The sequence below is a fragment of the Hevea brasiliensis genome, chromosome 11 (genome assembly GCF_030052815.1).
Source record: "Hevea brasiliensis isolate MT/VB/25A 57/8 chromosome 11, ASM3005281v1, whole genome shotgun sequence".
Classification (NCBI taxonomy): Eukaryota; Viridiplantae; Streptophyta; class Magnoliopsida; order Malpighiales; family Euphorbiaceae; genus Hevea; species Hevea brasiliensis.
The window spans coordinates 71416425-71439875 of record NC_079503.1 but is presented as its reverse complement, the minus strand read 5'-3'; the positions used below and the strand labels follow the sequence as shown (position 1 = coordinate 71439875).

The following is a 23451-nucleotide window of genomic DNA, read 5'->3' as shown; positions in this document are numbered from 1 at the left end:
ATCACCCTAAATCCCTCACTATCATTATAAATAAAAATAACTTTTGCTTAAAAGACCCCCTTATCAAATGTTTCTTCTTAATAGCACTGCTTTGGCAAACCCAACTCCTCAAGAGTTTCAAGCAACACATTTTCAATTGAAATCCTAAGAATCATTATCTAGCAAAGAAGGAAAAAAATAAAAAAGTAAAAAAATAAATAACAGGGAATCAACCAAAAAAAAATTAGCTCATTATTACTTTAGCTAAGTTAGTTGGCTTAGTTTCAACAATTATTGAATATTCTTTGGACCTTTTTCTTGAATTTGTGCATCAATAACCCATTCCTACTTTGGGTCTTGCCTTGAAATAATACATTCTTTAGTTTAGGCAAAAGGCCCTTGTTAAGCCCCTATAATATAGTTCAATAATCATGTAACGGTCGGGCTCCAATCACTAGAGGAATTGTCCATTTTGGCCATAAGCCTCACGGTTTTATCCCATAGGTGGAATGGAGAACTTCCTAAGAGGTCACCCATCCTAGGATTTCTCTCAAGCGAGCACGCTTAACGCTGGAGTTCTTCCAACTCTCCAAGCCATTCCACCAAAAGGCGTATCTAGTGATTAGTTCCCCCATTTTATATATCATTACTTTTTGAACCCAAGACCATCTCCGTGCTTTGCCGATGTGGGATTTGCCTAACGGACCTTTCTCCTCCCGTTTTGGGACTCAGCATCCTCGCTGAGGTTTAGCCCACCATCGCCTAAGAGGACACGCGAGTAGCTCTAATTGCTAATAGTATGTCCTAAAGCATATCATTTAGTATGTATCTTATACATATTTTTATTAATAAAAGGCATTTTCACTTTTTCGTTTACATAATATATTTATGTGTAATAGAAAAGGTCCATTGATATTTTGTTAGAAATTATATTCTTAAGTTGTTAAGAATATGAGTGACAGTATTTCTAGTACAAAGTATCATAAATAGGTTTACAATCGAGGATACTTCACAATAAGGACATGACTTATCCAGAAAGATTGTATTCATGTTTGTTCCCAAGTTATTTATATGAGATATAAATAAGATGGAATGGTGAGTCTCATGCCATATAACAAACATGATAGGCACTTATACATGATAAGTAGGTCGAACCAGTGACGCTTATGACAAGCATATGGAGTTTACTCTTGTCAATGTATTGTCATAAATCATATTAGTGCATATAATCTTTAAACCTGAGATAGCACAGTTATCATGTATATAGGTGGTTTGAGTTTGATACTGCTTTCATACTTGTACTGTGTATGGGTATATGGGCATGTGTTGGCTCCTACTAGTTATATATGGAGGTAGGTATTGATCAAGATGGAATCTGTTCCTCTAAGTAAATAGGGATAAAATCCTATGTTCATTTAATTGTTCTTGATATTTCAAGTTCCTGGCCAGGACAGATAGATTTAATCAGAAAAGAGTTTCTGATGAGAAAATCTTTTTAATCAAGAACTGAAATTAAAAGAGAACATAATATTCATAGCAAATGGGATTTGACATAAACCATAACTCCAGCTTGAGTTAGGATTTTGTAACAGAGAGATTCTAGTGCATGGTAACATATGATTATAGGTTCATTTAAGGTAAACCTTATTACTAATTGGGTGGCCATGGCATGCTATGCTAAGTGTTAACCATGGTCTATGAGGTGCATAAAATGATTTAGAGAAATCATTTATGGTAAGAAAAAGTTCTTATGATATTAAGAGTTGATATCATATCTCATTGCCAATTAGTGATGAGCCTAGTAAGTCACACACATACACAAGTAATCACCAAATTAAATATGATTTAATTAATTTATTAAAGAGTTTAATTGATTAATTAAATAGGTTAGGTTTGCAATTAGATTGCAAAGTCCCTAGCATGACTTGAAACCAAATCTAGATTATTGGATGTATAGTATAAGTTAAATTTATATTTAAAGTGTTTAAATATGAATTTAGTTAATGAGAAATTAATTAATAAAGATTAATTAATTGATTTATCTTTGATATAAATCGATTAAAAGAAGAGAAATAATTATTTTGGGTTGAGAACTCAAAATTAAGACACGGGCATTTTGGTCATTTCACAGGGTGACATGTGGCACCATGAGATGGTGACACATGGCATTACACACAAACTTGTCAAATGTCTTTTAATCATGTAAGATGATTATAATTAAAATTAAATATAAGTTTGACACTTGGCACAATGTGATTGGGTCAATTAAACCTAGAACCAATCAGAGGGTGACATGTGGCAAGGGTTTAAGTGTGACCTAGCTATATAAGTGTTGTTATGAAAAGAAAAAAATACAACCAGCAGCTGATATCTTTGGTGCCGCCACCCAAGAAGCTCTCCCTTCTCTTCATCTTCTTCTCTTATGTATTCCAAGAGATTAGCAAACAATCTCTTGAATTAAAATTACTAGAAATCATTTCTAGTGTTCTGTTTACATCTTTAATCTCTTAAAAGGTAAAACTTGATTTTCTAATTAATAAAAAAAGCTTTAGAAGCTGTTCAAGGGCTACCATAGGTGAACTTGGTGTGGACAAGCTCGAGGGACAATATCTGGTGTCCTGAAGACGCATCCGAAAGGCACAAATACACTGCAGTGCATCAAGAGGTTAGTGTATTTGTTCTTAATTTAATCTAGGGTTCTAAAATTAATCTGATTAATTCTAAAATCTTAAATAGCAAATACAGATCCAAAAACATATTAAAAGAGTTTTAATATATTGTTTATCATTTAAATCAAATAGATAAAAATAAATCTTACATGATGCATGTGACCCTAGGTGAAAATTTTTGAATTCAATGGTATAAACTTATGTTTTTCATGCTTCCGCTCCTTCAATTGGTATCAGAGCCACTATATTTGCCATTTAGATTATTGATTATATGATTTAATTGTGTGATTTGATCATGAGATGATTGATCCATTGCTGGTTGCAAAGGATGTGTGGCGGCACACATGGTGAAGCCACCATAGGTGGCGGCAATAATGTTCCTCCAATGGTGGCATAAAGTTTGGTTTTAAATTCTACAATTGTTGTATGATCTAAGGCCTATCCCATGACTAATTAAAATGTTTAATTAGTAGTTTTAATCACACAATTAAATTTTGATTCAAATCAGAATTTTAAAAATTGTTTGAATGTGATTCAAATCTGAATTTTAAAAGTTATTTGAATGTGATTCAAATCTGAATTTTTCAAGTTATTTGAATCATATTCAAATCTGAATTTTTAAAGTTGTTTGAATAATATTCAAATCTGAATTTTTAAAAAATTGTTTGAATGTGATTCAAATCTGAATTTTTAAATTTATTTGAATGAGATTCAAATCTGAATTTTTAAATTTAGTTGAATCATATTCAAATCTGAATTGTTAAGTTGAATATGAGATATTCAATTTAATTTAAGTATGTATGTTTTATTTAATTGTTAAATAGTATTATGCATGATGGATGATCATGGACTATAAAAGACCAATGTGACTGAATTTATTTCTTTTATATTTCTTTGGGATTGTAAATTAATTAATTTATTTTAATTTATTTTGGGCATGTATTATTAAGGTTGTAATAATTTTTGGGTTGTAATTTCATTTATTTAAGTTCTTGTAAATTCGCCTTGGTATGCCAAGAATTACTATGTAATATTGGATTGCAAGAAGTACAAAGAGGTCAAGAGTATTGGTGGGACCAGTGGGAGGAATTCAATATCAAGTGTTGATTATGTACTCCTTCAGCAACTCTTGTAATATGAATGAATGAAATACACCTAGGAATGCCCTGATTCAATTCTTGGTGGCTCAGAATTGAATCCCTTAGAAAGTCCATTATCATACCATATTTATTTATTGTCCATAAATGCATGAGATGTATGTGAATGTATGCAGTATATGATATATGCATGCTAAATGGATAATGTGCAAAGTGAGACCTTAATAGTAATTAGGATGACCATAAAATCTTCCAAACAAATGATTAAGTTGGAAATGCTATGATTAAAGTAATTATAACATGGGGCCCTCCATTGAAGCAATTATTTTAAGAAATTTTAAATAATTGCATAAGATGTAATTAATTTAAGAGATTTTCTTAAGAATAATTGTTAAGCATGGATGTTGTAAATATGTAAATAGTTTGGTGGCTAATATTAGATGTACCTGAGGACATTAAAATTATTTGCATATTACTCCAGATCTGCCTAGTTCTGGAACTAGATAAGACATTGAACCAGTTGTGATTAATTGATCATAACTTGAGTTCTAAAATTTCAAATGACATGATTCAAAAAGAAAAACAATGACAAGACATAGAGGAACAACTTCCATGAAGGAAGGGTGGCCAAACAGTGGCCCCATCTTAACCAATTTGCTAGATGAATTTAAGATATCAAATATAGACCTTGAGAAAGGTTCATAAAATGACTTGGCACATGACATGGAATGAACTAAAATAATTTGTTAAACATAAGGATAACATGAATAGGCATTTAGTGACATGAAAATGCTAAGAAGCATCACTAGTATATATATATATATATATATATATATATATATATATATATATATATATAATGAATTAATGAAACTATAAATACTCAGTAATTCTACTTAGCCCCAAGTATACCTAGACTTATTTATACAGTACTGCCCACATGAATGATCATTGACAGACAACATATGTCTAAGACGGTTGTTCTACTGGCTTTATGTGAAACAGCCCAATCCATCTCCAGTTAGTATTGTCCGCTTTGGCCCATGGGCCTCACGGATCTGTCCCTTGGGAGGTTTCATTCCCAAAAGCGCGCTGACCAGGTGAGGAAGGCTCCCACATATATGGCCCAAATCTTTTCTTCCCATTTCCGATGTGGGACACGAAGTTTCCACCCCAGTGCGTAGCTGGTTGAACAAGCACGTCCCAACCCCATCCCTGGGTCGTGACAAGCCCACCAGCTTCCGCCTGGTGCATCCTCGCACCACACACCGTACTAGAGGGAGTCCAGCTCTGATACCATTAAATGTGACGCCCCTTACCCGTCTATTGTATAGCCGAGCAAGAAGTGCCACAATCGGTGTCGGAGCACCCTATCTTGTCTTGTCATATCTATTGTAAATTTTAATGTCCTTTAAATCAGGTAATTTACGTGTAGAAATTTTTTTTTTTTTTATATCTTATTTTTGTGGAGACTCGAACAGATCCTCCTCTATTTTATTAGTATCTGGCGGGTTCCACTATCACCTGTTAACATATTCATAGTCATCTCACATATTTCCATATCATATTCTCTTTTATCATATCATTCGCAACTATTTATGAGATCTCAAAATGAAGTGTCATCTATTGCATTCATATGGAAACTCATAGATAATAAATTATAAGTTTTCATTTCAAGTCCAAAATAAAATACATCATAAACTAGTAATTACATCATGACTAGACATAATGAACCAAAATACTAGTCTACACATGGGCCCTACCAAAATACAAAAGACTGGTGAGGTGACTCTGATCGGTGGTAGATCTGGTTGGAACTCTGTCCAAATACTACTGTGGCGACTGCTGATCTTCAGTACCTACGCGATGAAAAACCAACGCGCTAAGCATAACGCTTAGTGGTGCATAATTTATAATAATAATAATTAAACAATTGAATTAATATTTACAAATCATAAATTCTGGGTCTTTTACATTTTTTTATTACACTTTAGAAACAGTTAAAATTATTGGGATCTTTCTTGTTTACTTATTGTATACTCAGTATTAATTAATTATTATCAATGCCCAAGAAACCTATAACAAATTATAAAAGCTGGATACACGGGAGTATACGGGTTAGACAACCATATATCTACCCTGTATACATCATGCACGAGCCAGGCGGTATCGCACGAGACCATTGTCGAGCTTGTAAAGCCAGAAATAAAGTAGGAACAATGGCCAGTAAGTAGGCATATAGCCTGTAGAACTATAATACCAGACATCTATTTTCAGTTCATGATTTTCTCGGTGGCGATCGCTATCTATAGTCCCTAATTGGTATACCAATTTATCCAAACTAAATAAATAAGTCTAGGTATACTATGGGCAATTAAACATTTTTAATTAATTTAGCACTATTCACTGTTACTATTTTCTAGTACTGTTCATTAGTACCATTAATTTCATATTAATAGGACATTAGTCCCAATTTACATATTCATATCATTTTTAATATTTAATTTTCCTTATGAGTATTTTAATTATCATATATAGCATTTTTCCCATGAACCTTTCTTTAGGTTCATGTTGGTGTGTTATCTTTATCTAGGAATTTGACTAGGTTAGGATGTCTATTTAGTCACACTTTCTTCATAACAATTGCTCCTCTATGTTTAAACTTGAATTTCAGTTTTTTTAATTATTGAATTTGGAGTTATAAAACTCAAGTTATGGTCAAAATACCATAACTGGTCCCTTTGCCTCTAAGCTGTCCAGAATTTACAATTCCTAGACTTTGACCAGTCATTTGATCATTTTATTGTCATTTTTAGACTTAGGTTCCTTCACAAGATATGTTCCTCTATGTCTTAGGGACTCCTAGGTACAATTTCATAATTTTTCAAGCTTGGTATAGTGAGTTATGTTCAATGTATTAACCTGGACTCTCAATCCTATAAGGGCAAAAGTCAACTTCAGGGCAGTATGTTTGACCCTCTTTTTAGCGTCTTTACACTTAGAATTTGGCAAAGGTGTCTAAATCAATGTTGTAGCCCTAAGTATCATGTTTCTAGATCATATTGGAAAATCTCAAATGGAATTTCCTAGTGAGAGTTATGGCCAAATGAACACACAGGTATCAAATGGCATTCTAGGTTCAACTTAACATTTTCTAGATTTCAATTCCTAACTTTGGCTAATATTTTCCCTAGGATACAATGGTTTCTAGAGCTTGGTCAAAACATAAAAATTGTTGTGCTATGTCTTATAAAACTTTTAGCACTAGTTTCACTCAATTTACAGCTTTGGACACCAAGTTATGGCATTTTTGCCAAAACTGATCAAGCATACCAAAGGAACAATATTTTGGACAATTTCTGGGTTGGCAGTTTAAGTGACTCAACTTGTGCTAACAATTTGATTTGGTTAAAGGCAAAACTGGGTTAAGTGGTCTTCATGAAAAGTGTATCCCTATGTCTGAACTTTCCATTGATGAAATTTTAGGTCATTTGGACTAGTATAGAGAGATTTATGACCAAATGAACACGTACTGTTCATTTGGTTATTTTCTGGGTTGGCAGTTTCAGTGACCCAACTTATGCTAACAATTTGAATTTGTTAAAGGAAAAACTGGGTTAAGTGGTCTTCATGAAAAGTGTAGCCCTATGTCTAAACTTTTCATGAGTAAAATTTTAGGTCATTTGGACCAGTATAGAGAGAGTTATGACCAAATGAACACGTACTGTTCATTTGGTCATTTTCTGGGTTGGCAGTTTCAGTGACCCAACTTGTGCTAACAATTTGAATTCGTTAAAGGCAAAACTGGGTTAAGTGGTCTTCATGAAAAGTGTATCCCTATGTCTAAACTTTCCATGGGTGAAATTTTAGGTCATTTAGACTAGTATAGAGAGAGTTATGACCAAATGAATATATACTATTCATTTGGTCATTTTCTGGGTTTGGTGCAGGGAAATCCGAATTTGGGCAGTATTTAGGTCAAGTTTTGGACAGAATTTGGGCATGGTTTCTTCATGGAAAATGGGCTATTTTGGGTCTAGTTTCACCTCCAATTGGCCTCATACCAATTGGGGTCACACAATTTCATTTATGGCCTAAAATGTACACTACCCTCAACAAACACAACCTGCAGAAAATTGACACTTCCAAAACTCAATCTCCTCCAACTTCCTTACTTCAATTTGCATGCAATACACTTCTATAAGCAACAATATCATCCCAATTAGGTCAAATTTCAAGCATTTACACAAAATCTCCAAGTCATGTGCACAAACCCTAATTTCCAAGTTTCAAACTCATCAATTCAATCCCTTTTCACTTCTCATACATATAATCATATCAATCATCATCTCTAAACTCATTTACATTATTTGAACACAATAAAGCCCAACACATTTCATGGCTGCCAAAATTTGGGGACATCATGGGTTCATGAATTTCTTGTTAATTTCTTGAAATTTCCACTTATCTCAAGTCACTTTCAAGTATTAAAGAAGAAGGAAGGGAGAAAAGCACTAACCTCTTATGACCCAACTTGAAAATTTTCCCAAAACTTCAACTTTCCTTCTTGCTATGGGTACCTAGAGCTTCCTATGATGTGGGCTAAATTTTTAATGAAGGGGACTATGAGTTTTGGGGAGTGAAAGCTTGGGAAATCAAGCTTTAAGCTTGATAACAATGGTGGGGAGGGCGAGACCAAGGGAGACGGCAAGGAGAGAGAGAGAAGAGGAAGAAGAAAATGGTTGGTGGGGTTTTGTCTCTTGTGGTTATTTATATATATACATTTATGTGTACTTTATTGTTTTTAAATTTCATAAATCTATTTCCTTTATTTTCTTTTCTTTCCTTTTCTTTTCTTTTCTTTTCTTCTTCTTTCTCTTCTCATTTTTCAAATTCAAATTCATAAAATTAATTTTTGTTAATTATTTTATTTCTAAATTTTAATTTGACATTTAAGTCAAAATTCACCTCTAGGGGTGAAATGACCAAAATGCCTTTCATGGTGCTCATCGGATTATTTTTATTTTTTATACCAATTAATAAATTCTCTAAATTTTATTTTATTTCTCAAAATTTTCCCTATATTTTTTTAATATTTATTTCATTAATTTATGTCTCCTCACTATAGTTTAAGTGTAGTTCCAGACATCTTGACTGTCCGAACAGACATTAGTCATCGGAACAGTAAAATGTACGGACTACCTACGGTGAGGGCGTTACAATTCTTCCCCTCTAAATAAAATTTCGTCCTCGAAATTTACACAGTGTAATTAATCGAGGGACCGCTATCTCCTTGTCTTTTCACCTTTTTGTGTTATAATACTTTACTTTTTTTTTTTTAGTCTGTCTTATTAATCCTTATTCTACAATCTTATCCTTATCTCGATTTACTATTGAAAATACGTAGCTCTACACAATAGTCCCATGTCGGTAATGTAATCTGCAGCTTACAGCACAAACATCAGGAGCTTTGCATAGTTACTACGGTATATCCCAATAAACTAACTCTTTTTTTTTTTTCAACCAGTTCTGTACTCATCTTCTTTCATCTCATATACAGCCTCCTTCTCATTTCCATCTATTATCTTTAACACGATCCTTTTTGGTTGATAATCTACAATCACCTGGTGACCTAAAGGGTTGGTGACAAGTATGTCATCTTCTGACCCATCTATCGGTATCCTCTTTCAACAGGAGGTACAATGCATATATAGGGGTGAACATAGTTAGGGTCTATCAATGCATACTTAAAGGTATTATAATTAGGAAATGTACCTCTAATAACATCTACCGGATTTGGCTCCTCTCGAGCCATAGCGTACACGCGGGATGCTACTTCAGCCTCGAGGTGTTCTATAGTCTTAGAAGCTCTTTGTGATGTACCAGCTACCTCTGGTCTCATCGGTCTTCTACCCCTCTGTACTGTCGAGGAAGACTTGTGAGTCTGTGGTGGAGCTGTGGGAGCACTCCTCCATGGGCAATCTCTCAAAAAAAAATGCTCTATGGACCCACATCTGAAACATCCACCCGTTAGTAATCTACACTTTCCTCTGTGGTTCTTCCTATAATGTGTACAAACTAGCATCGGAATTGATCTCCGTGCTATAGGACCCACAGAATTGTCAATTGATACACTCATCTGACCTCCTCTCCTCGGGGCAAATCAGAACCTCTGCCTCTGTTCTCTACTCTGAATCTAACCCTGAGACCCCCTGGGTCTCTTGCTCTCTTTAGCAGCCTATTTGGGTGGCCAGTCGGACCCTCTCTTGCATTGCCTGTCTCTCCTAAACTGCTCATCATTTCTAACTCTCTCTACTGGGGTCCTATATACTAGCTGGGGAGGTGGTGGCATAACTGCAGTGACCTAACGGAGCAATTGAGTCATTTGCTCTAGGAAGGCCTGTTGTGTCCTTACTAAAGTACCCCTAGTGACGCGTTTTAAAACTGTGAGGGCTTCAGCCTAGAGCGGACAATATCACTAGCGGGCAGGGCCATTACATTTGTGGTATCAGAGATGCTCCGTGTGCAACCTTGAACGATGGTGGGGCAAACCTCAGCGAGGACGCTGAGTCCCATAAGGGGGGTGGATTGTAACACCCTAGGCAAATCCCACATCGGCAAAACACGGGAGAGATGCTGGGTTTATAAGTTGATGGTTCGTAACCCCTAGTGACGCGTTTTAAAACCGTGAGGGCTTCAGCCCAGAGCGGACAATATCACTAGTGGGCCGGGCCATTATATTTGACAAATGTAACAGCCCGGCCCACTAGTGATATTGTCTGCTCTGGGCTGAAGCCCTCACGATTTTAAAACGCGTCAATAGGGGTTAGGAACCTCCATCTTATAAACCCAGCATCTCTCCCGTGTTTTGTCGATGTGGGATTTGCCTAGGGTGTTACAATCCACCCCCCTTATGGGACTCAGCGTCCTCACTAAGGTTTGCCCCACCATCGCTCAAGGTTGCACGCGGAGCAGCTCTGATACCACAAATGTAATGGCCCGGCCCACTAGTGATATTGTCCGCTCTGGGCTGAAGCCCTTACGGTTTTAAAACGCGTCAATAGGGGTTAGGAATCTCCATCTTATAAACCCAGCATCTCTCCCGTGTTTTGTCGATGTGGGATTTGCCTAGGGTGTTACATTATGCCTGTCTGTTGGCCATTGTGCCTATCATCATTACTGGCTTTATGCCTGCCTGCTGTCCTTATGCCTGACATAACCGTTGTATACAGGTTAGACATACAGATGTCTAACTAGTATACTCCCGTGTATCCAGTCTCTATAGTCTTTTATAGATTACTTGAGCACAGATATGAGTAATACACTTTAAATTTAAATAAGTATATGAATAGATCACTAATATGGATATAATAAGACTGAATATGAAATATATGAATAAAAAGATCTTGATAATTTGTTTACTCCCAAAGTTTCATATATATGTAATTAATTCAAAATTTAGTAAATTTTATATGGAATAATTATTTCAATTATTAGTTATTTTTATTTCAATTATTGCACCACTAAGCAGAAATGCTTAGCGCGATGGATTGTTTCCTCACGTAGGTACAGGAGACCAACACTAGCAGCAGCAGTAGCGGTAGAGCACTGATAGAAGCTTGATCAGATTTGTTGGAGTGTTGGTGTCACCTCATCTTTATTTTGGTAGGACTCATATATATTTAGGTTTTTGCATTTTGGTTATTGTATGTAAGTAAACTATGTACATCATTTTGTGAATGTAAATAAATTGTAAATTATTGTATACAAATTTTATATGAATGTATGAAGTTTATATGAATGAAATGAAATTTATTTTCTTGAAATTTTATATGAGCTATTATATAATATAATGTATGGAAAATTGATATGAGCAATGAGATGATGTATGAAAATATGAAAATGATATGAAATTGTTTGTAAAAATAATGAAATCCGTCATACACTAATAAAATAGAGGAGACTCTTTTTGGGTCTCCATAAAAATGAAATGGGATATAAAAAAAAAAGTCCTACACGTGAGATAATATAATTAAATGGATATGAAATTAGTACTGTACACGACTAGACAGGATAGGGTGCTCCGGCACCGAATGTAGCACACCTTGCTTGGCTACACTATAGATGGGTAAAGGGGTGTTACAAATCACATAAGCCCTAGTCAATTTATTTGGCCCGTTTAAGCCCTTAAGATTCAAAAAATTGCAAAACAAGACCTAAATTATCTATAAAGTAAATCAAATAAGCCAAAAACACAATCACATGTTTCACATGATAAACGAACGTTACCAGATCATCCATTTCATCAGAGACAAGCCTAATGTGATTCTCTATCCTCCACAAGGCCACTAAGTAGGCATGGCTAGTTGGGAAGAAGCTCTAGGAATAGTTGGAGTTCTTTTAGAGCAATGTACAATCATTCCTTGTCCTTTTCTCCTTTTCTCAAATTGGAAGATAAGAGAACCATCTTCAACTCATTGAAAATTGACAAGCCAGTATATAATTCATAATCAAGAAAGCATATGTTTATAAATTTAAACACTAAGGAACAGTGAAATGAACCATTAAAAGTAATGGATTTAATAAAATAAAATAAAATAAAATAAGAGAAAAAAGACAATGTTTCAATATTTGTCCAGCATACATACATGAATTGAAACACAAAATAGAAGTTCTCCAATTATAACACTCATCAATTTTATAGCAATCCCAGAAATTAATACCTATGAACCTTTTCAAGTTTCCGAAGCAATCCTAAGAGCCTTGGTCTTGAAGTGGTACCTGGATGCCTGAGGGATGATCTGACTAGCTCCCATATGAAACTAACAAGGGCTGTTGGTGAGAGGAGGGCAATCATCGTGAATATAACCCACATGTTGTCCACAGCTATTACTTATAATCTTGGTCCTCTTTCTTTGAATTCCCCAATAATTAATTGTCTCGAAGAAGAGTATGATCTTGTCCCCCTTCACAAAGAAAAGGACAAAAAGGAAAGCATGCCTTGGTTTCCTTGGTGGAATCGATTGATAAGAAGGAAAAGAAAAGAAGGGTCTGAACTTAGCGGAGTCAATCAAAAAGAAGGAAAGCATGCCTTTGTTCCCTATCAAATAGATGGAGAGTTAACACCATGAACTCTAGGCTTTTTTATGCATTTTGTTTTTAAATCATGAAGGCTTAAACAAACCAAATGAATTAACCAAGACTAAGATGACTATTGGACTATTTTATAAGGGCTTAAAAGGGTCATTTTCATTTAGTTTGTTGCCCTATAAAAAAACATGATCATGATAAAAAAAAAAGGGTCAAGATGAAGCAACCTTTTGAACATGTTCATGCATTTAACAAATTATAATAAATTCAAAAAGAAACAGACGTTTGTTTGCATTTTTTTATCTTTGATTAGGTACGCTGTCTATTTTTTTATCTTTTTTTCTTTTTATTATAAAAAGGCAACAAATCCCTCACTGTTTAGGAATAACACAACCCTAATAAATCTCTTGTTCTGATCATGCTCAAATACACCAAGATAAGGCAACCTCTTAAACATTTTCATGTATTTAATAAATGACAGCTTATTTAAAGAGAAACGGCTATTTATTTGCATTTCTTTGATTAGGTGTATTGTTTGTCCTCCATTTTTTTTTTTTTTTTTGAACAAAGAAAGATAGCAAATCTATCATTGTTTGGGAACAATACTACTTTTTGTTTCTAAATAAGAAGATCCCTCTCTAAAACTAATAAATCTCTAGCAAATTGCTTTTTTTAATCTATCCAAACAGATTAAAACATAGATTAAAGAAAAAGAGGATAACTCTGATTTGCTGTGATTTTTAATTTCTATCTTCAATGCTTATATAAAAGAGCCACCCTAATTTGTTAATATTTTTTTATTTTTTGTTCCCTCAAGTCCTCATAAAAAAGAGCACAATTTAAATAGTAGAGTTACTACAATTTCGTTTCATCTTAGCTTCTCTTTCCTCCAAGGCTTAGGAAAAGCTTAAAACCAAATCAACCCTCGACTTTCTCCTAATGATAAGCCATAAGAAAAAAATTGCTACTTCTTTGATTTGTAGCTCTGATTTAGTCCCTTGTCATTATTTTCTTGTTTTCTTTCAAAAAGAAAAAAAAAATACTGTTTTTTTAGCAGAAGATCATGTCTATGCTTGTATTTTCTTTAGAGCTGCATATATCAAAATGTTAAAATATAGAAAAAAAATGTATACCTTAAGATCCTGAAACAGCCACTAAACTACAAAGGCAAAAAAAGAAAACCTTAAATAGGAACACACTCAAAATAAAAAGGAATAATACAAACAATTTCAGACCTTGAAAGGAGAAGAGCATATTGCTTGAGCATTAAAGAAGGAAGAGTTTCTATTTAAAAAAAGAAACTCAATAACCTAAAAGAAGTGATTACCTCACCATGCTACAATTGTCAATAGAGATGCCATCAAAAAACAAAGCAAACTGTACATCTCTGCCATGAGGTGACACAAAGGTGCTTCTTACCATTAACCTTAGGGAAGGCAAAATTTTTAAGTACCAAAAAGTCCTCATTCCTTACAAAAACACCACGTTCTCTTTTTTTTTTTTTTACTATTCACAATGAGCATGCAAAACAAATAGAATGGAAGAGTTAAATAATGCTAATCTTATTATAATGTTTTTTATATTCATTTGGAACACACATTAGCTTACACATGGCTATTTTTGCGTCTTGCTTGAAAGAGTTGCTACAATATTCCTTGGCAAGTTTTGTCTACTGTTCAGGCCTAAAAGGTCAGTGTGAACATCACCAATCTCACTAGAGTTCTCATATATATATATTTTTTAAAGCACATTAACAGAAAGAAATCTCATTAGGTTTTTTATACTTGTTTGAAGCAAATACACACATGTAGCTAATTTTAAAGCCTAATACCTATCTTTCTTTCTACTTTGCTTGAGAAAGGTCCTTCAACGGTATGAACATATTCTAATTTCTTTTCCTCCCTTGATAGCTATGCTGTGCACAATGAAACAAAGATTCTCAGATTTACTATACTGCTCACAATGAGCATAAAAAACAAATAGGATGAAAGATTTAGAAAGGTTGTTAATCTCACTACTTTTTTTTTTTTTAAATTCTTTTGAAACATATTTTAGATTACACTTGGCTCTTATTTTGTTTTGCTTCAAAGAGACACTGCGATGTTCCATGTGATGTTTGGCCACAATTCACAATGAAACAAAGATGATGGAAAAGATCTCATAAAAATTTTCTTTTTTTATTTTTCTAAGCACATTAATGGTGACCAATGCCATTATTTTTTTTTTTTAAATTACTCTAAATACTTATACTAAGCAAAAATTGGAGGCAACAATGAAAGGTTTGAGAACTATTAGTAGGCTAAAAGGTTTGAGAACTGTTAGTAGGCTAAAAGGTCAAGTCAATAGCCATAAATATCACTTGATTCTTGCATTTTTTTTTTTTTTACCAATTTAGTGACTTGTTAAGACCTACACTTGGCTCTTTCAGTTTATAAACTCACAACTAGCACCTCTCTTCCGTCACCTAAGAGAGCTCTCATCCTTCACTCTAAAAGAGGCACTGCAACACTACTTTTACAAGTGATGAAAAGACCAAAAATAAAAGAGGAAAAAAAAAACAAAAAAAAGGAAGGCAAGCATGTAAAATTTGGAAACTATTCAAGGGCATAAAGTTCATTTTTGAATAGCTGTAAATATCAACTAATTTTAAAAACTTTTTTTAAACAAAACTTCATGTGATTTTAGAGACTCACAATTGTCTCTCTTCATTTTGCAAACTTCCACATGGCTATTTTACCGATCTCCATGCTCCATCGCAAGAGATAAGAGTAAAAGATCTAAAAACTATTGGAGGGTGTAAACATCTTCTTGAAGAGGTATAAATATTATCTAATTTTAAAATTCTATATTTCGATGATCTTAGAGACACACACTCATCTCTTTTCATTGTAGAAAGTGACACCTGCCTGTATTGTTGGTCTCCTTCTCTTTGCAAGTGAGAAATGACAAAAGACCAAAGTGGAAAAAATAAAACTAAAGTAATACGGTGCCATTTTGGGAGTTCACCAAAGGCAAAGAAGACATTTTAACTGCTCATCCATGTGGACCAAAGAAAAAGCCACTAAATAGGAAAAGACAAAAATATCCACTTATTGTAAAGCTATGCAAACAAAAATTAAGGATAAATGTGTACTTTAATTTCATTGAAATCAATTTCGTGTTTACTGTTAAGGCTACTTGCCTTTTATATTATGGATTAAAAATGTGTCCACCATCTACTTTAATCACCGCTTGTTTAAAATCACATTTCCATGATCCCATCAAACAGATATACCATAGAATTTTCAATCCTATTTTGTCGATTAAGCAATATTTTTTTTAATATTTTTAAATTATTGTTAATAGATTTAACTTTTTTTATATTTTTTAATTATAAATAATATATTATTAAAAAAATAAAGACTAAATAGATAAATATAAAAAAAAGGCTCAAAAAATGAGTTTTTCTCCTGCTAAACTAAATAAAGGCAAATCTTGATGATCTAATTGCCACCATTTCATGTTAATTACCATGGTTGGCAAATAGATTTACCGAGTTTAGGGAAAATTTATTACTTTCAAGGGATAGCTTAATTGATAATTGATTTATTGTTCATTGTATTTAATGCTTGAGTCAATAATCTAAAAAGTAATTTATTATTTATAACAACCTACTTTGTAGTAGAGCTTTCCAATCGATTTATTTTGTGTCTATTTAGTCTTACAGTTGACAATAAAAATTTTTTCTCAAAAGAATATTATTTTAAATATTAAAAATCATTTTATTGTTTTGAAATTTTATAACCAAAATATTTTAAATTAATTTATATTATTATTAATTAATATATTTAAAAGTTATTTTTTAATTTAAAAAAATATATATATTTCTTTTAATAATAACTTCAACAATAATGTAAAATAAAATCATGCATCCCATTGCAACATGGATTTTAAAAGAGATTATTATGGGAACTTTCACTCTCTTTATCATTCAATTTTATTGCAATAAAATAATTCAATTAAATTATTATGTAATTATATTTATTTTTATTTTTTAAAATAAATTTTTTTAAAAAATTAAAATTTTTCTTTTAAAAAAATGAGTATTAAAAAAATTAATTAAATTCTTATAAAATTTTAATTTTTAAACAGGGATAGAGAACTAAAGAAAATGTGTCCACCGAAAAAAAAAAAAAAAAAGGAAAATGCATCAAGGAACATGAAAGGAAAGTTTGGATTACGATTAATTAATATTTTGTCTCATTTAGAAAAATGGATCAACGAATCTTGGGCTTTAATAAAGAAATTATTTTAATGATCTCTTTAATAATAGTCAAAATAGAAATAGCGTGAATATAGATTATAGAACAATAGAAAAGAATGTAAATTATACTAGAAGGATTAGATCTTTAGAAGTAAAGGAAGTACTTAAGAGAATGAAAGTGGGTAAAGCCTGTGGACCCGATGAAATACCAATTGAAGTGTGGAAGTATTTGGGAGATATGGGAGAGTATTTTAGTACCTATTTTTAAAAATAAGGGAGACATACAGAGTTGCTCAAACTATAGGGGAATTAAACTCATGAGCCATATTATGAAGTTGTGGGAGAGAGTTGTGGAGCATCGACTACGTCATGATACTTCTATCTCTCTCAATCAATTTGGTTTCATGCCCGGTCGTTCAACTATGGAAGCGATTTTTCTCATTTGAAGCTTGATGGAGAAATATAGAGATTGGAAGAAAGATCTACACATGGTTTTTATTGATTTGGAGAAGGCTTATGATAGTGTTCCAAGAGAGGTCTTATGGAATGTGTTAGAACAAAAGAGGGTATCTATTAGGTACATACAAGTATTGAAAGATATGTATGAAGGAGCAACTACTATTGTGCGCACAGTGGGAGGGGACACAAGAGATTTTCCGATCTCAATTGGATTACACCAAGGATCAGCCATAAGCCCTTACCTTTTCACATTAGTTTTAGATGAACTGACGAAACATATACAAGAGAGTATTCCTTGGTGCATGATGTTTGCGGATGATATTGTTCTGATAGATGAGACACAAGAAGGAGTCAATAGGAAGCTAGAACTTTGGAGAAGTGCTCTAGAGTCAAAGGGTTTTAAGTTAAGTAGAACGAAGACAAAATACATGCATTGCAAGTTCAGTGAAGGCCAAACTGGTGATAGGGAAGGAGTTAGTTTGAATGGAGTGGTACTGTCCCAAAGTAATCACTTTAAATATCTAGGCTCAGTCCTTCAAGTAGATGGGGGATGCGAGGAGGATGTTAGTCATATGATTAAAGCCGGATGGTTGAAGTGGAGACGTGCCACAGGAGTTTTATGTGATCGTAAGATTCCCAATAAATTAAAAGGAAAATTTTACCGTACAACCATACGACCGGCTATGTTATATGGTAGTGAGTGTTGGGCACTGAAAGAGTCGTATGCATCTAAGATAAGAGTTGCAGAGATGAGAATGTTAAGGTGGATGAGTGGCCATACTAGACTAGATAAAGTCCGTAATGAAAGTATTAGAGAAAAGGTAGGAGTGGTGCCAATTGAAGATAAGTTGAGAGAAGGGAGATTGAGGTGGTTTGGTCATGTGAAGCGTAGACATACGGAGGCTCCAGTTAGACAAGTAGAGCACATTAGGTTAGAGGATAGAAAGAAAAAAAGGGGTAGACCTAAATTGACTTGGAGGAGAGTAGTACAACATGACTTAGAAGCATTACACATTTCTGAGGATTTAACCCAAAATCGTTCAGAGTGGAAAAAGCGAATCCATATAGCCGACCCCAAATTTTTGGGATAAAGGCTTAGTTGAGTTGAGTTGAGTTGAGTTAATGAATGAAGATATTAGGCTTACTGTGTTGGACAAAACCTTTAATATTTCTATCCACAATCCACCAAATCAACATCTAGCCTTCGCTTTTTTTTTAATAGAAATGAAAAAAATATATATTTTATTAATTAGAAATAGAATAGATAATAAATCAACATATTATATATTTGTATAAATATTAAAACTAAAGCCATCTATCACCTGAGGAAAAATAGTTGAACAGGACTGAGCATTCAAGTCAGAGAGTAAGATATTGATTTTAAATATAATTTCTATAACTATCTAAATCGAATGCGTTCTTATGTATAAAATGCAACACGTTTACATAGTTCAAATAATTCAATCAATATTCACACAAAAGATTACTTGGAGCACGCACGCACCCATGTGATACATCAATATACATATAAGAGCTGATCCTTTATATAACTTTATTAATCTAATACCTACCAGTGAGGTCAACTCAAACTGAACTTTCACTTAATAATTCAAGTGCGAAGGCTAGCGAGATTAACTCAAAGTCGTGCTCACTCCAACTTATCAATTTATAAGAATCGAGTTCTAGCGAGTCAAGCGCCAGCCGCAAATAACCATCCTACCTATATTCATATCCACACCATACTCACGCCAACACACACACATAAAGCTTCAAGTTATCTTAAGGTAACATCCACAAATAATTCAATAACATATGCAGCAAAGGAGCGTGCCTAGCATTTAACTAATTATATACATACATATAAGTGAATGGATGAGCATGCCTTGAATATAAATTAATAATATTGAAATTACAAATAAAATCAATATCAAACTCACGATGCAACCCACTGCTTATTGGTTCTGCTTGGAATGAGAAAATTATTGATTTGAATCACCTAAGCAAACATACCAAATAACTATCAATAATAGGCCAACAATAATTAATTAAAGAAACAAAAAACTTTCTAGGTTAGCATCGAAAATTCAGCAGAGTTTCTCATATATCTAAGACTTAACCTCCCTGTAAGAAAATTTTCATTTATATCTCAACAATCCAAAGGCCTCAAATCCACAATAGAACACAACACAACACAATGCCCATTTGGGGCCTACAAGCATCCTAAGCTATGTCCAAAACTTTAATCTCTAGCTCGGTTTTGAACTTCTCTATAGTCCAATTAAAACCACAATCTCAAAAGCTCTTACTAAAATATCATGGTATAATTATAATCAAGTTAATCAATAAAACTTCAATTCCATATTAAATTTCTAATGAATATTCAACAACATTCTCTCTTAAAATTGGACTAAATTTCCTGTCACAAAACTCAAATCCATTATTCAATAATTGTATCAACTTACACAAATTTCCAACCTATATCTTCATACAATTATTAATTCCAACACTTCATACTCAAATCTAAATTAAAATATTCCGCATTATATCTATATCATCAAAAATCTAACTAAACATTTATATTTATTTCCTAAAAATATTTCACAATGACTTAAAAATTCATTAAACGCCATATACTATCTCAAAATAATTTTCGTTCCATCAAAATAACATATTCAATTTTCGTTCGATCAAAATAATATATTCAACTTAACGCAATCCTTAATACCAAAATTGGTAATTTGTTCATTCAAATTTATATAAAATATTCTAACTGTCAAATAAATTTTAAATTTTTACCATATATTCAAGACATCCAAATACAATATCAGTAAAAATTTTAGCATCAAATTATCTCTACATCATGAGATATCAAAATATATATCAAACCCTTTAAATTCTGAATTTTTCATAATAGCTCTTAGTCAGACAATTCATACAAAATAATTTATATCTTACAAACCACAAGTTTAAAATTTACCAAATTTTACCACAACAGCCCCAACATCCTAAATCTTCTCTACCAAATTTTATAATTTTCTAAGCATCATAACTATTTATTTTCCTCAAATTTCAGTAGCCAAAATTCAGAATTTTAAATGCAGATAGCCTATATTCAACAATTTATTTCTCAAAATCTAACTATTGAAAATTTATCAAATTTTAACAATAACTTCTATACATATAAATCTCAAACATATCCAAAAATCAACAATGAAAGATGTACCAAACTCACCTGGATAGAAGACAAAGTTGTTGCCCCTGCTCCTATTCATCATCTTCCTCCCTTTCTCTCTCTAATTTCTTGGTTTTCAGACCACTCTCCCTCTTTTTCCTTTGCCAGCCTTCATCTTTGCCAAAGAAATCTCAAAAATCCAGCCACCATCTCCCTCCTTCCCTTCTTCTTCTTCTCCTTATCTCTTTCTCTCTTTTTCCTTTCCTTTTCTCTTTCCCGATTCTTCTACTCTCCATTTCTTTTCTTCTTTTTTTTATAATTCTAGAGAAGGGGCTGCCAGCTGTCCCTCTTTACTTTATAAAATTATATTTACATTCAAATAATAATCATATTTAATGTTTCTTCAAAGATTGAGGTTATATATATATATATATATATATATATATATATCAAAAAGACAAACGGTCAAAGGGACATATGGATTAGCCAAGCTCAAGCTCAAGCTCAAAGTATTCTTCCATGTAGAGATTCTCTTTGTTGGGTTTATTTGTGTTCTCATCTCAAAAAGAAGCAAGGCCCACTTAATGCTCTTATCTAATAAGAAAAAGACGCCCAAGAAGTTAACGGATTAATATGGAATCTTCCACTTAGCCCAACTTTCTTAATTCTTATCACACCAGAATAAAGCCTTGTCCATCTCAAGCATATGGTTTCTTCTTCTTTTATTTTATTTGCGCTTTCTGCTTTATATCTTATATTTAAATTGTTATTTCTCTTTAATTTTTATGTTTTATGCTGTGGAGGTTAATTATTAAAATAATATAAAATAAAAAATTATTTATAAAAGTAATATTTGCTTAAAAGAAACCAATTAAAAAAAATTTTTGAGAAGAGAGTTTTTGTCTTAGTATATTTCAGTTTTTTATTATTTAAATATATTTATTTTAGATTTATAATTATCCTGAGTATATATATATATATATATATATATATATATATATATATATATATATATATATATGTAATTGATTAATTAATTAATTAATTCAATCATCTGATTTTTAATCATATGTATTAGATATTCATTTTTATATAATCTCTTTATTTTTATTTTCTGATTCATAGCTGCAGTAGTTATAACTAATTAAAATTTTCCTAATTTTTCATTTTTCAAAAATTACCAAAAATTATATGTAAAACATTAAAAGCCGAAAAAAATAATTTAATAAATTTACATGATAAAGTTATACAAATATCAAATAATTTTTCTTAATTATTTTCCATGTATATTATCTAAGTTATCTTTTATAATAATAAATAAATAATTTACATTATATTACTGCAAAATCAAAAATCCAAGTTAGAATAAAAAATTTTATAACAAAAACAAACAATTTTGTAATTAATCTATATTAGCAATACTAACAAATATTAAATTTGTGGATGATATTAACATTGAATTAGCATGGACCAAGCTTATTTTTATGGTTATTTTGTATTAATTATTTCATTTTTTTATTGTTATATTAAAATCTAATTATGAATAAAATAAAATTTTAACTAATAAAAATAAAATAAAATAACTGTTAGAAATTCTTTTTATCTCAAAATTGATATAAAAGATTCATTTAAAATAAATTGTTTATAAGAAAAAAATTTTCTTACACAAACATATATAAATTTTATTTTTTTTTAAATGAAAAATTTTTAAATTAAAAAAATTAAATTTATTATTTTAAATATTAAAATTAATAAAAAAATTAATTAAATTAAATTTTTACAAAGTTCAATTTTCTGCTTAGACTGTCTTAACATGCTTACTCAAATAGTATTTTCATGTTTCGATGTGTACTCAGAAAACTTGTTTTTCAATTGATATTTTTTATAGCAAATATTATTTTTTTAAATAATTTTAAATTTACATTATTTAAAATAATTTTTTAATTTTATATTATTTTAATAATTAATTCTATTTTGAGCTTATTCATCTATATCTCATCCAAATGAGTTAATTTTTAAAGAATTTATCTTTTATTTTATTTTTAATTATTACATATTGAAAATTTTCTTACATATTGATTATTATTTGGTATAAACTTAATATTTATTTTATATCTCTCTTTTATTGTTCTTTAATAAAACAAAATTAATATTTAATGAACTTAATTTATATATAAATTTCAATCCCCTCTTTACAAATGTAATTTAAAATTTTAAAAAAATAAAGTTTTTCATTATTTCAAATTCATAAAATCATTAATAAATTTTTAAAATAAATTTATCACCAAATTTTTTAAATTCGTGCAATGCAAAGATTATTGGTTAAATAATATATAAAATTGAATATAAAAAAAGAGAAAAAAATTTATTCAATTAAAATTGAAGTTGGAGATTTCATATAATTCGAATACAATTTTATTATTATTAAATAAAAATTATGTGGCAGTTATATTCCTTCCTCTCCCCGTCATGTCTTATCTGCACGTTCAACTACATCACCTACCGTACCCACCCCATTTAAAAGAATTGAAATGACTAGCCCCGGTGATCTCTCTCTCTCTCTCTCTCTCTCTCTCTCTCTCTCTCTCTCTATATATATATATATATATATATATATATATATATATATATAATTTGTTTATGTTAGATTCCATTTGGCTGTATCATGGAAACGTCATTTAGATACAGCTGGGGGAGCAATTTAAGAATAAATTATTTTGTTATTTTGAGGTATTGTGTTTA

The 23451-nt window shown here is 31.7% G+C and overlaps 1 long non-coding RNA gene across 1 annotated transcript; it reads right to left on the bottom strand.

Annotated features, from left to right (window-relative positions):
- Positions 1-19293: 19293 nt before the first annotated feature.
- Positions 19294-21050, bottom strand: LOC110632092 (uncharacterized). Its single transcript, XR_009141405.1, has 2 exons — positions 20770-21050; positions 19294-19533 (listed from the first exon to the last, which is right to left on the bottom strand). It is a non-coding gene; the product is annotated as an uncharacterized LOC110632092 (long non-coding RNA).
- Between the last annotated feature and the right edge of the window lie 2401 nt (positions 21051-23451).